Source organism: Emys orbicularis, chromosome 12 (assembly GCF_028017835.1).
Source record: "Emys orbicularis isolate rEmyOrb1 chromosome 12, rEmyOrb1.hap1, whole genome shotgun sequence".
Taxonomy (NCBI): domain Eukaryota; kingdom Metazoa; phylum Chordata; order Testudines; family Emydidae; genus Emys; species Emys orbicularis.
The window spans coordinates 44,536,727-44,549,298 of NC_088694.1; the positions used below are offsets into that span (position 1 = coordinate 44,536,727).

Here is a 12,572-nt window from a genome sequence, read left to right on the forward strand (position 1 = left end):
CGGTCCCTAGTCTGTAGCAGTGCATTGGATTCTTCCGTCCTAAGTGCAGGACTCTGCACTTGTCCTTGTTGAACCTCATCAAATTTCTTTTGGCCCAATCCTCTAATTTATCTAGGTCCCTCTGTATCTTATCCCTATCCTCCAGCGTATCTTCCACTCCTCCCAGTTCAGTGTCATCTGCAAACTTGCTGAGGGTGCAGTCCATGCCATCCTCCAGATCATTAATGAAGATATTGAACAAAACCGGCCCCAGGACCAACCCTTGGGGCACTCCACTTGCTACCGGCTGCCAACTAGACATGGAGCCATTGATCACTACCCGTTGAGACTGATGATCTAGCCAGCTTTCTATCCACCTTATAGTCCTTATAATCCATTAATCCAGCCCATACTTCTTTAACTTGTTGGCAAGAATTCTGTGGGAGACCGTATCAAAAGCTTTGCTAAAGTCAAGGAATAACATGTCCACTGCTTTCCACTCATCCACAGAGCCAATTATCTCATCATAGAAGGCAATTAGGTTAGTCAGGCATGACTGCCCTTGGTGAATCCATGCTGACTCTTCCTGATCACTTTCCTCTCCTCTAAGTGCTTCAAAATTGATTCCTTGAGGACCTGCTCCATGATTTTTCCACGGACTGAGGTGAGGCTGACTGGCCTGTAGTTCCCCGGATCCTCCTTCTTCCCTTTTTTAAAGATGGGGACTACGTTAGCCTTTTTCCAGTCATCCGGGACCTCCCCTGATCACCATGAGTTTTCAAAGATTATGACCAATGGCTCTGCAATCATATCTGCCAACTCCTTTAGCACCCTTGGATGCAGTGCATCTGGCCCCATGGACTTGTGCTCGGCCAGCTTTTCTAAATAGTCCTGAAAACTTCTTTCTCCATAGAGGGCTGGTTACCTACTCCCCAACCAATAAGCAAACCAATAAGCAAAATGAAAAACAAAAAAGAAACAATCAAGCAAACATGAGCCAAACCTCCCACACCTGATGTTCAGTTTTTTATGTCAAAAAAGGAGAAGAGACAGAGATTTCATGAAGTTCACTAGGGACTTAGGACTGGCTATTAATATTCAGTGCTATGGACTCAGGTAGGGTGGAGATTATATCAATACATAGGTAGGTGTGTATGAAGATTTATGGATAAATATATAGATTCTGATCTTATTTACACTGGAATAATCCTTCTCTAACTAATTTCACTTCAATGGAGTTACTCCAGATAATACTACTTCATAAGCAGATTGCACGTTGTTCTCTCAAGAATGCAATTATGTCATCAGTTGATTATATTTTTAAAGAAGTGCAGAATGAAATCACGAGCAAATGCCAATGACGGACATTTTAACTCTTGGTGAACAACCTCCACACAATCAGTTTTCTCAATGCAACTTTGATCTCCTTGTTCCTCATGCTGTAGATGATCGGATTCATCATTGGAGGCACCACAGAATAGAGAACACCAACCATCAGATCCAGACCTGATGCTGAGCTGGAGGTGGGTTTCATGTAGGCAAAGGATGCAGTGCAAACTAACAAGGTGACCACAGTGAGGTGAGGGAGGCAGGTGAAGAAGGCTTTATGCTGGCCCTGCTCAGAGGGGATTCTCAGCACAGTTTTGAAGATCTGACCATAAGACAGATTTATAAAAAACAAAGCAGTTTAAACCTAAGAGAGCACTAAGCACAAGAACCGCAACTTCACTGAGGTACGAGTCAGAGCAGGTGAGCTTGAGTAGCTGGGGGATTTCACAGAAGAACTGGTTGATAACATTGGACTGGCAGAAGGGTAACCTGAAGGTGTTCCCAGTGTGCAGTGAAGCACAGCCAATACCACTGAGCTGCCACTTGGATACAAGCTCTCCTGTTCATCACTGTCTCATAGTGGAGTGGTTGGCAGATAGCAACATATCTGTCATATGCCATGATGGTGAGTGAGGCAAGTTTAACTGCAGTGAAGGGTACTGTTGGGAGGGTACTGTCTCCAGGGTGATAAACAGTTCCTGGCTGTCGGGGAGAATGGTTTCTCCACTTGCCTGGTGTGCGCTATCTTCAACCTCCTCCTCCTCTTCCTCATCCCCAAAATTCTCAATCCTGTTGCATGAGACTCACTTGCAGGTGTCCACGTACAGGGGTGGGGTAGTTGTAGGGGTAACCCCTAGAATTGCATGCAGCTCATAATAGAAGCGGCATGTCTGGGGGCCTGACCTGGAGCAGCCACTTGTCTCTTTGATTTTTTGGTAGGCTTGCCTCAGCTCCTTAAGTTTCATGCGGCACTGCTGCGGGTCCCTGTTATAGCCTCTGTACTTCATGCCCTTGGAGATTTTTTCAAATATTTTGGCATTTTGTCTTTTGGAACAGAGTTCTGATAGCACGGATTCGTATCCCCATAAAGTGATCAGATCCAGTACCTTCCGTTCAGTCCATGCTGGAGCTCTTTTGCGATTCTGGGACTCCATGGTCACCTCTGCTGATAAGCTCTGCACACCTGTGCTGATCAGCTTGCCACGCTGGCCAAACAGGAAATGAAATTCAAAAGTTCACTGGGCTTTTCCTGTCTACCTGACCAGTGCATCTGAGTTGAGAGTGCTGTCCAGAGCGGTCACAATGGAGCACTCTGGGATAGCTCCCGGAGGCCAATATTGTTGAATTGCGTCCACACTACCACGAATTTGACCCGGTGATGTCAATTTCAGCGCTAATCCCCTCGTCGGGGAGGAGTACAGAAATAGATTTTAAGAACCCTTTAAGTCGACAAAAATGGCTTCCTCATGTGGACGGGTGCAGGGTTAAATCGATCTAATGCTGTTAAATTTGACCTAAACTCGTAGTGTAGACCAGGGCTAAGCAGTTTGCCCCTCTCAGAGCAATTGTCTCAGGCCCTCTATAGACTGAGGCAGGTGTTGCATTGGTTAACTGAGGACAGCCCCCTCCACCCCATGAGTGATTGACTCATGCAAGACTCAGGGAGCCATTGCTCTATTGATTACACTTAGCTTTTGTCTTGGGGAAAATTTTCAAGCTTTCCTTCTCAACCATGAGGATTAGAAAATGGCTATAGTTTAGGAAAATGAAGCTGAAATTCTGTTGTAATGCCATGACTCCTGGAGCTGAGGCCCTGGACACTGGTTTATAGGCCTTAAACTTTAATCCAGCCCCAAATGCTTTCCTAATACCACATTTCCGTATGCAGATCTGCTATGTATGCCAGTGGTGCCATGGCGCTGGGGCCACGGTCGAAAGGCGCCCCGACATGCTCTCCTCCGCCCCCCCGCTCTCTCCTGTGGGGTCAGAGTTTGACGCTGTGGGCTGCTGCGGCTCCATGTCAGTCTGTGCTTGCAGCCTAGCTCCTGCCCCGCCCCTTTCCCCAGTGTGCTACATACATTCCTTCCCCCTGCTCCCTACTGATCAGCCTTGCTGGGGGGAGGAGGGAGGAGGGAGCCACAGCACGCTGCTCCGGGGGGGAGGAGGAGAAGAAGAGGTGGGGATGAGGCCTCTCCCCCGCCTCTTTCCCCAGCGTGCTACCCCCCCTCCCCCACTGGTGAGTTGGATCAGCCTTGCAGGCAGCAGCGGGGCAAGGAGGAGCGAGCCGCAGCTCACCACTCCGGGGAGGAGGAGAAGATGAGCCAGGGTGAGGCCTTGGGGAAGGGGCTGGAATTGGGGCATACCCCCTCCAGCCCCCTGCGTGAGCACCCCCCCGAAATTCCATCAGCACCTAATCTGAATCTCTCAGCATCTAAATACCTTTGAAAATCTGGCCCTTAGATGATATTGAAAATTCTACCCCATCCAAATCCCGCTAGCCCTACTGACCTGAGGCATGTCAATGGTGTCTCTGACTAGGCTGGTGGCATGGGATCATCTGTGGCTTGCTGTGACAGAGCCTGGAGTTGATGCCATTGACATTATGATGTAAAGCACCCCAGGCTTCCCCTGAGAGGTTGTGTTGAGGAGACTTGGGGCCATGGATGGATTGATGGGGAGAACGTAAGCTGTGTTGGGATTGCTGAGGTGCAGAAGGTTTTGGCCCAGTGGGATGTGGAGGGTTTGATCTGAAGACTATATTGACTTGGCAGCTGAGATTTGCAAATCACCTAAAGGATTTGGGCACCTCATTCCCATTTAAAGTAACTGAGGTCTAGGCATTCAAATTTCCTAGGCGGCTTTGTCAATTTCAGCCTTCCTCTGCTGAACACCTAAGAAAATATAGACACAGGAGTTGGAGATATGAGCTCTGAATCTCTCCACTGGGCTGAATTCAACCCTTGTGTAAACAGGTGCACTAGGGATGTAGCCATCTTCATCAGGGCACAAGCTGGTCCATGGAATGCTACGTAGGGCAAGGGCAGGATTTTCAAGGGAACCAAAGAGAATCAGGCACCCTTCTCCCATTGAATGTAGATAGAAGTTGGGTCCCACAGGTTCTCACTGAGAATCCCAGCTGGAGAACACAGCTCCCTTCACCACCTTTCCCAGCCAATGAAGCATGTGCCAGTGGGCCAGTTTCTTGTGTCTGGACAACAGTACAAATTAGATAGAGAGAGAGATAGGTTCGAAGGAAGGAAGGAAGGAAGAGGAAAATGGAAGATAAACAAGAAGAGGATGAGTAAGAAGTAGAAGGGGAAAGAAGAGAGACAGAATGAAACTGTAGGGGAAAGAAAAAAAGAAAGAAAAAGATAATGATGGTGATGATGATGAAGGAGAAGATGATGATGATAATGAAGTCTGTTGTAATTGGTTTCCAGCCATTAAAATGTATTGTCTTTGTAGTTTACAGTTCATAGGGGAAAAGACCAATATTCCATTCTTTCGTGAAAGTTTCCTGCCAAACATTTCCCCCATCGCAGCTTTGATCTTCTTGTTCCTTAGAATGTAGATGAGGGGATTCATCACGGGCGGTACCAAGGAATAGAATACAGCCACCAAGAGCTCCTGAGCACTGGTGGCAGCTGATGCTGGTCCCATGTATGCAAAGGTGCTGGCTCCAAGGAACAGAATCACCACCATGAGGTGGGGCAGGCAGGTGCAGAAGACCTCAGATTTGCCCTGCATGGAGGGGATCCTCAGCACAGTGGCAAAAATATGGAAATAAGACACCACAATGAAAGCAAAGCAACACAAGCCTATGCTCATTCTGACGGTGATCACAGTGATTTCGCTGAGATAGGACTTGGAGCAGGAGAGCTTCAGCAGTGGGGGAATAGTGCAGAAAAATGCTGGATAACATTGGAGGGGCAGAAGGGCAGCCTGACCGTGTTACCAGTGTGCAGCACTGAGTGCAGAGTGCCATTTGAGTACACTTCCCCGTGCTCATGATGGCCCCATAGCACAGAGGATTGCAGATGGCAAGGTAGCGGTCATAGGCCATTATGGTGAGGAAGGCCAGCTCTGCTCCCATGAATGCAATGATGAGGAATACCTGAGTGAAGCACCCCAGGAAGGAAATGGATGAGCAGTTGGTGAGGGAGTTCACCAGGGATTTGGGGACAGTGACTGAGATGTAGCAGAGGTCCAGGAAGGATAAATTGACAAGGAAGAAGTATATGGGGATGTGGAGGTGGTGGTGAAGGGCTATGACCATAATGATGAGAAGATTCCTCAGCAGAGCCCCCAGGTAAATCACTAGAAATACCACAAAGTTCAAAATCTGCAGCTCCCGGATATTAGAGAATTCCAGTAAAAGAAACTCAGTCACACTGATCCCATTGGCCATCTCCTTCATCTTTATGTTCTGTGTGGCCTGCAAAGGAAAGAGGCCAAGGGAATGGTTACGGGAAGGGCATCACAGGGGAATAACACAGGAACTTTTTCTTGACATATGTGCAATGTGCCTGAGGTGGCACATGGCCAGGATTCATCACCGAATTTGCTCAGTTTGTGATAATGGCATAGAGATACACTTATAAAGTTTGCCAATGATACCAAGCTGGAAGGGGTTGCAAGTGCTTTGGAGGGCAGGATTAGAATTCAAAATGATCTTGACAAACTGGAGATATGATCTGAATTGAATAGGATGAAATTCAATAGGGGCAAATTCAAAGTACTACGCTTGGGAAGGGCACAATCAATTGCACAAATACAAAATGGGAAATGACTGCCTTGGAAGGAATACTGCAGATGAGGATCTTGGGGTTATAGTGGATCACAAACTAAATATGAGTCAACAATGCATTACTGTTGCAAAAAAAGTGAACATCATTCTGGGATATATTAGCAGGAGTGTTGTAAGCAAGACAAGAGAAGTCTCTTGCTGTAGATAACAAATTTCTTGGTGTGTTTGATGTGGACCCAGGCAGACCCATCATATTTGGCCACATCACTCTTACTGAAGGAATATCAGGACTCCTAGAAATCATCCTCAAACCACTCAAAACACAAAGGGCCAGCTTCCTCCATGACACAACAGACTTCCTCCACAAACTCTCAAAACACAAAGGGCCAGCTTCCTCCAGGACTAGGGTGACCAGATGTCCCAATTTTATAGGGACAATCCTGATTTTTAGGCCTTTTTCTTATATAGGCACCTATTACCTCCCACCCCTGTCCTGATTTTTCACACTTGCTGTCTGGTCACCCTATCCAGGACACAACTGACTTCCTCCACAAACTCTGCAGCATTAAAAACCTCCATCAGAACAACATTCTTGCCACCATGGATCCCACCTCCCTATACACCAATATCCCTCGCAATAACGGCATCGCTGCCTGCATCACATATTTACCACACAATGGACAATCCTCAGATATCCACTCCCAAACACATCACCATATTCAACTATAACAATTTTACTTTCAACAACAATTGTTTTTGTCTAAACCACGGGAACTACCATGGATACCAGGATGGCTCCCCAATTCGCCAACCTCTTCTTGGGGCACCTTGAAGAAGAATTTCTGGAGAAAAGCACCATGAATCCAGTGATATACATGAAATACATCAATTATATTTTCATCCTCTGGACAGACAACTTAAACTCCTAGATTTCTACCACAACTTCAACAACCACCACCCATCCATTAAACTCTCTCTGGAACACTCCCACACGAGCACACTCCCACACTTCCTGGACACCACAATCAGCTTCAACAGTGGGACCCTACAGACAACCATGTACAAGAAACCCACAGATCACCACACCTAACTTCATAGATCCATCAACCACCTCGAACACACCAAGAAATCTGTTATCTGTAGACAGGCACTCAGATAACATAGAATATGCTCCGAAGAGAAAGTCTGGGATAAGCACCTTAACACACTCAAAATAGCCTTCACCAAAAAAGGACACTCCACCAAAGAGTATATCGCATCACGGAATGGGCCACCCAAATACCCCGAGAGAACCGGCTTCAATACAGAAATAAAACACCCTCTGACCTCACACCCCTAGTTATCACCCACCACCCACACTGGAATCCATACTAGATATCATAAAACAGCTACAACACATACTCAATGGTTAACCCATCCTGAAAGAAATTTTTCCTGAACCCATCTTCTGGCCTTCAAACAACCTGCCAGCCTCTCCAAGCTCAGCATCTGAAGCAAGCTCCCCACAGACCAGGATACACCATCTCAAAGCAGCACCAGATCCTGCCAAAACAATACATGTGAAACCTGCAGATGTATCTCCACTGCTAGAATGATTAACGCCCCCCAAAACGCATCTTTCAAGATCCACGGGTCTTACACATGCCTATCACAACATGTGGTGTACCTCCTCATTCAGAGCACAAAATGCCCCAATAACAACTATGTGGGTGAAACCAGACAATCACTACACTTCTGGATGAACTCACACAGGAAAATGATAAAAGACAAAAACACCATATCACCTGTGGGTGAACACTTTTCACAAAGTGATCACTCTATATCTGACCTCTCTGTCCTCTTCAAAGGAAACCTGCAAAACACCCTCAAAAGATGGGCCCGGGAGCTTAAATTCATAACTTTGCTAGACACTAGAAATCATGGACTGAATAGAGACACTGGATCTTTGGCTTATTACAACAATCTGTAACCTACTACCAACGCCTCTTTCTTCCCTATGACTGGAGGGGTGTTAACGGGACGCTTAATCTTGAATGGTCCCTTGAAATATGTGTTAACAATTTATGCTAAACCATCTGTTCAAACCTTGTATTTAACAGTAACACTTTGAGTTAATTTCCCAGACTTGAAGAAGAGCTCTGGGTAAACTCAAAAACTTGTCTCTCTCACAGAAGTTGGTCCAATAAAAGGTATTACCTCATCCACCTTGTCTCTCATAGAGAAGTTATTTTACCTCTATATTTAGTACTAGTGTGACCACTGATGGAATAGTGTGTCTAGTTTCAGTGACCAGAATTCAAGAAAAATATTGATAATTTGGAGAGGAGTCAGAGAAGAGCCAAGAGAATGATTAAAAGATTAAAAAAACATGTCTTACAGTGATAGACATATCGAGCTCAATGTATTTAGCTTAAGAAAGAGAAGGTTAAGGGATGACTTAATTACAATCTATAAGTACCTACATGGGGAACAAATATTTAATAATGGGCTCTTGAAGCTATCAGAGAAAGGTCTAACATGATCTGATGACGAAGTTCAAGCTAAACAAATTCAGAATGGAAATAAGGCAAACATTATTAACACGGAGAGTAATTAACCTTTGAAACAATTTACTAATAGTGGATTCTCCATCAATGACAACTTTTAAATCAGGATTATTATTATTTTTTTCTAAAACATCTGCTTTCAGGATTATTTGGGGGAAGTTCTCTGGCCTGTGTTCTACAGCAGGTCAGACAAGATGATCAAAATGGTCCCTCCTGGCCTTGGAATCTGTGAAGCTCTGAATCTCTATGTAATGATGAGCTAATAGTATTGCTCAGTAGCTTCTATGTTGTATCATTCCCCTCAGGAACTTTATGTCTGTGTTGCACACATCAGTGGCAGTGAGGGGACTTGGGGGTCTATTCTTGGCTCTGCCACTGACTTGCTCTGTGACCATGGGCCTGTCACTTCCCCCTCTCTGTATCTCAGTTTCCCATCCCTTTCTCTGCCTTACTACTTCACTGTGAACTCTTTGGGGGATGGGTGTGTCTTGTTATGTATATGTTCTGTGTACCTAGTTACAGTGTTTGTGCTCAACTGGGAACAGTGTTGGATACTGGATTTGATGCTGGAGCAAGAAGTCAGGGTTCTACACCCACTGACCTTCTCCATGTTCCTCTATCCTCCATGTCAGGATAGACAGGGTCTACCTGCAAGGTTCAGTTCTGTCCCTGTGTCTAAAGGTACTGGTCTGTATAAAAAACAAACTCTGTAAGTAGCAACTTTGCCGCTTGCTCAATTTTACTTTCCGTTGAGAAAGAAATTAAAACAGATGCTGTCAGAGTTCCCTCCCCACGCTAAACTCTAGGATACAGATGTGGGGACCTGCAGGAAAGACCCCCTAAGCTTATTTCTATCAGCTTAGGTTAAAAACTTCCCCAAGGCACAAATTCTTCCTTGCCCTTGGACGGTATGCTGCCACCACCAAGTGAATTAGACAAAGATTCAGGAAAAGGACCACTTGAAGTTCCTGTTTCCCCAAAATATCCCCCCAAGCTCCTTCAACCCCTTTCCTGGGGAGGCTTGAGAATAATACACCAACCAAATAGGTAACCAAGGTGAGCACAGACCAGACCCTTGGGTTTTTAGGACACTAAAAATCAATCAGGTTCTAAAAAGCAACAGAACTTTATTATAAAGAAAAAAGTAAAAGAAGCACCTCTGTAAAATCAGGATGGAAGGTAATTTTACAGGCTAATAAGATTCAAAACACAGAGGATTCCCTCTAGGCAAAACTTTAAAGTTACAAAAACAGAGATAAATCTCCCTCTTAGCACAGGGAAAATTCACAAGCTAAAACAAAAGATACTCTAACGCATTTCCTTGCTATTACTTACTATTTCTGTACTTTTAGATGTATCATTCAGTAGGAGCTGGATTACTTGTTTGGTTTCTCTCTTTGTCTCCCGAGAGAACACAAAACAAAGCCTTCCCCCCCCCCCCAATTTGAAAGTATCTTTTTTCCCTATTGGTCCTTCTGGTCAGGTGTCAACCAGGTTATCTGAGCTTCTTAACCCTTTATAGGTAAAGGAGGGATTTTATGCTACCCTTAGCTGTATGTTTATGATACCCCACACCCACTTTAAAAGTATCTTCTTTCCCCATTGGTCCTTCTGGTCAGGTGCCAACCAGGTTATCGGAGCTTCTTAACCCTTTACAGGTAAAGAAGGGATTTTATGCTACTCTTAGATGTATGTTTGTGACAGATGCAATAGAATCAGTGGGTTTCCAAATATGGTATTATTAGACAAAAGCAAGGTACCCCACCATTGTTTAAAGTGTAAGCCTAGCTGGAAATTTTGTGCTGAATTTTGTTTGTTTGTTTGTTTGTTTGTTTGTTTGTTTGTTTGTTTATATGCATGGATGGATGGAAATTTTGGTTTTTACCAAAACAATATTGTTCTCAGAATGTGTCTGCTTTCATAGAAAATTTCTGATGTTCTCTTTGAAAGCTGAAAACTCAGAAAACAAATCTTTTTCTCAATTTCTTCTTAAAATTGACACTTTTCATCTGAAAATTGCTTAATGCAAGTCACCTCTATATGGAATGTGGGGGCAATGAAATAAAATATTACGCAGTGAAGAAATTTCCATTGAGAAATTAGCTCTGATGAGGTTACAGCACAAACACAGACTCAATCCTTTGAAGTTCAAACACTGCTCTCAGGAAGTCAGATGGAGCATTGCCAGCAGGGACAGATCCAGGTTTTCTGCCACCCCAAGCGGCGAAAAAACAAAACAAAACAAAAAGACGATTGGCAGAACTTCGGCGGCAGCTCAATCGCGCTGCTCCATTCCTCGGCGGCAGTTCAGCGGTGAGTACTTCACTCCCTCTCTTCCTCTTCGGCGGCAGCTCAAAGAGGAAGAGAGGGACTGAGGGACCCGCTGCCGAATTCCCGCCGAAGACCCGGGCATGCCGCCCCTTTGTATTGGCCGCCCCAAGCACCTGCTTCTTTAGCTGGTGCCTGGAGCCGGCCCTGATTGTCAGTGACTCCAGTGGGGTCAGGATTGGGCCTTTCCTGCTATGTAAGAGCTGAGAGTTGTAGGGCTGAAAATTGAAGAATATTTTGAACAGGAATTCACCACATTGCAAATGAAGTGTCTGAGAGACATAAATCAAGGTGTAGTTTTTGTATACTGCCATGTTATACTATATATTTCAGTAAATACGAATGGCCATTGCCTATCAGGGTTAACTCCTGTCTACACAAGAGTAACACCTCCAGAAGCTAGGCCTTATTAAAACATCATGCTACAGAGTCTCTGCTCTCATCTAATAATTTACACCAGTGTAACCAGAATCTGCTGAGGCAGGTGATCAAACTATTGGTGGCTCATTGACAGTGGAATTCTCTTCTTGTGCTACATCCCAAGTCAGTTGATTTTAATGATGTGCTGTTTGGCCTACCTTTTTTCCCTAGCTTAGGAGAGGCCAACAGACATGGGCCTAGGCTTCCAAACTTACTTAGCACTTTATAAACAGAGAGAAGTTAGTATTTTCTGATGGCTTTATAGTGGCCTCTTTGAAATGGACTAGGATCTTTGTCCAGTTCCTAGAAGACGTGACCCTGCCACACAAACATCAACATCACTGGAATTATATTTAAACCTCTGTGGTCTATTACTATAAAGATATCCAGGGATATGGAGAAGGGAATTGTCTGTCATATATAGAAAGTGTCCCACCAGGGCAGGATAGAAGCACATTTCCAGGGAATGGAGAGGGGTAAAAAACTGCCCAGCTGCCTCTTGGGCGTCTAAATGTACTACTGAAAAATGTCAGCCTTCAGACCCTTGTGTGAATCATCTGGCCACTCAAGGTTAGGGGGATGCAAAGAAAAGTAGGATACAAGGGGGCAAGACATACATCTCTGTGCATTAAGGCTGGTATATGCAAAGGGGTATAAAGGAGTTAGGAGTCTAACTCCCATTGTGCAATCAATGCAAGTTGGCATCTAATTCCATCAAGTCACTCTTAATATCCCAGTCAGAGCTCACAGCTTGGAGCAAGAGTCCACTGTATCATTTGTGCCACATTCTGCAGCACCCACAGCCCCTTGTTTCTGCTCTAATTTCTCAGGATGCTGCAGAGTCAGTTACAAGTCCCTCCACAGGGCCAAGACCATTCCTGGTGCCTCTCCATGGAAATCAGCAGATTTGTACCCAAGATGCATTGGGATCATTCTGTTGAGCTGTTTTCTACTCACTCCCCTGCTAATGCCCACTGGAGACAACCACAGCTCGGTGTCCCAAATGGTGGGAGGCAGCCTCCCTCATAATCTTTCGCTCTGTAGTTAAAGCATTTACCCAGGAGGTGGGAAACCCAGGTCAATTCCTCACTTTGCCTGGTGAAAGGGGTTCCTCCCTTCAAGGAACCTGCCCCAACCACTTAGCTATGGGATCGTCTGATGGGTTCCTTCACTATTTCTCCTGTTGAAGCCATTCCACTTTAATTAAATAATTACCTGTTAAT

At 45.0% G+C, this 12,572-nt stretch overlaps 1 pseudogene; it reads right to left on the reverse strand.

Moving 5' to 3' along the window:
• Positions 1-1,348: 1,348 nt before the first annotated feature.
• On the reverse strand, positions 1,349-9,211 carry LOC135886279 (olfactory receptor 14A16-like; annotated as a pseudogene).
• Between the last annotated feature and the right edge of the window lie 3,361 nt (positions 9,212-12,572).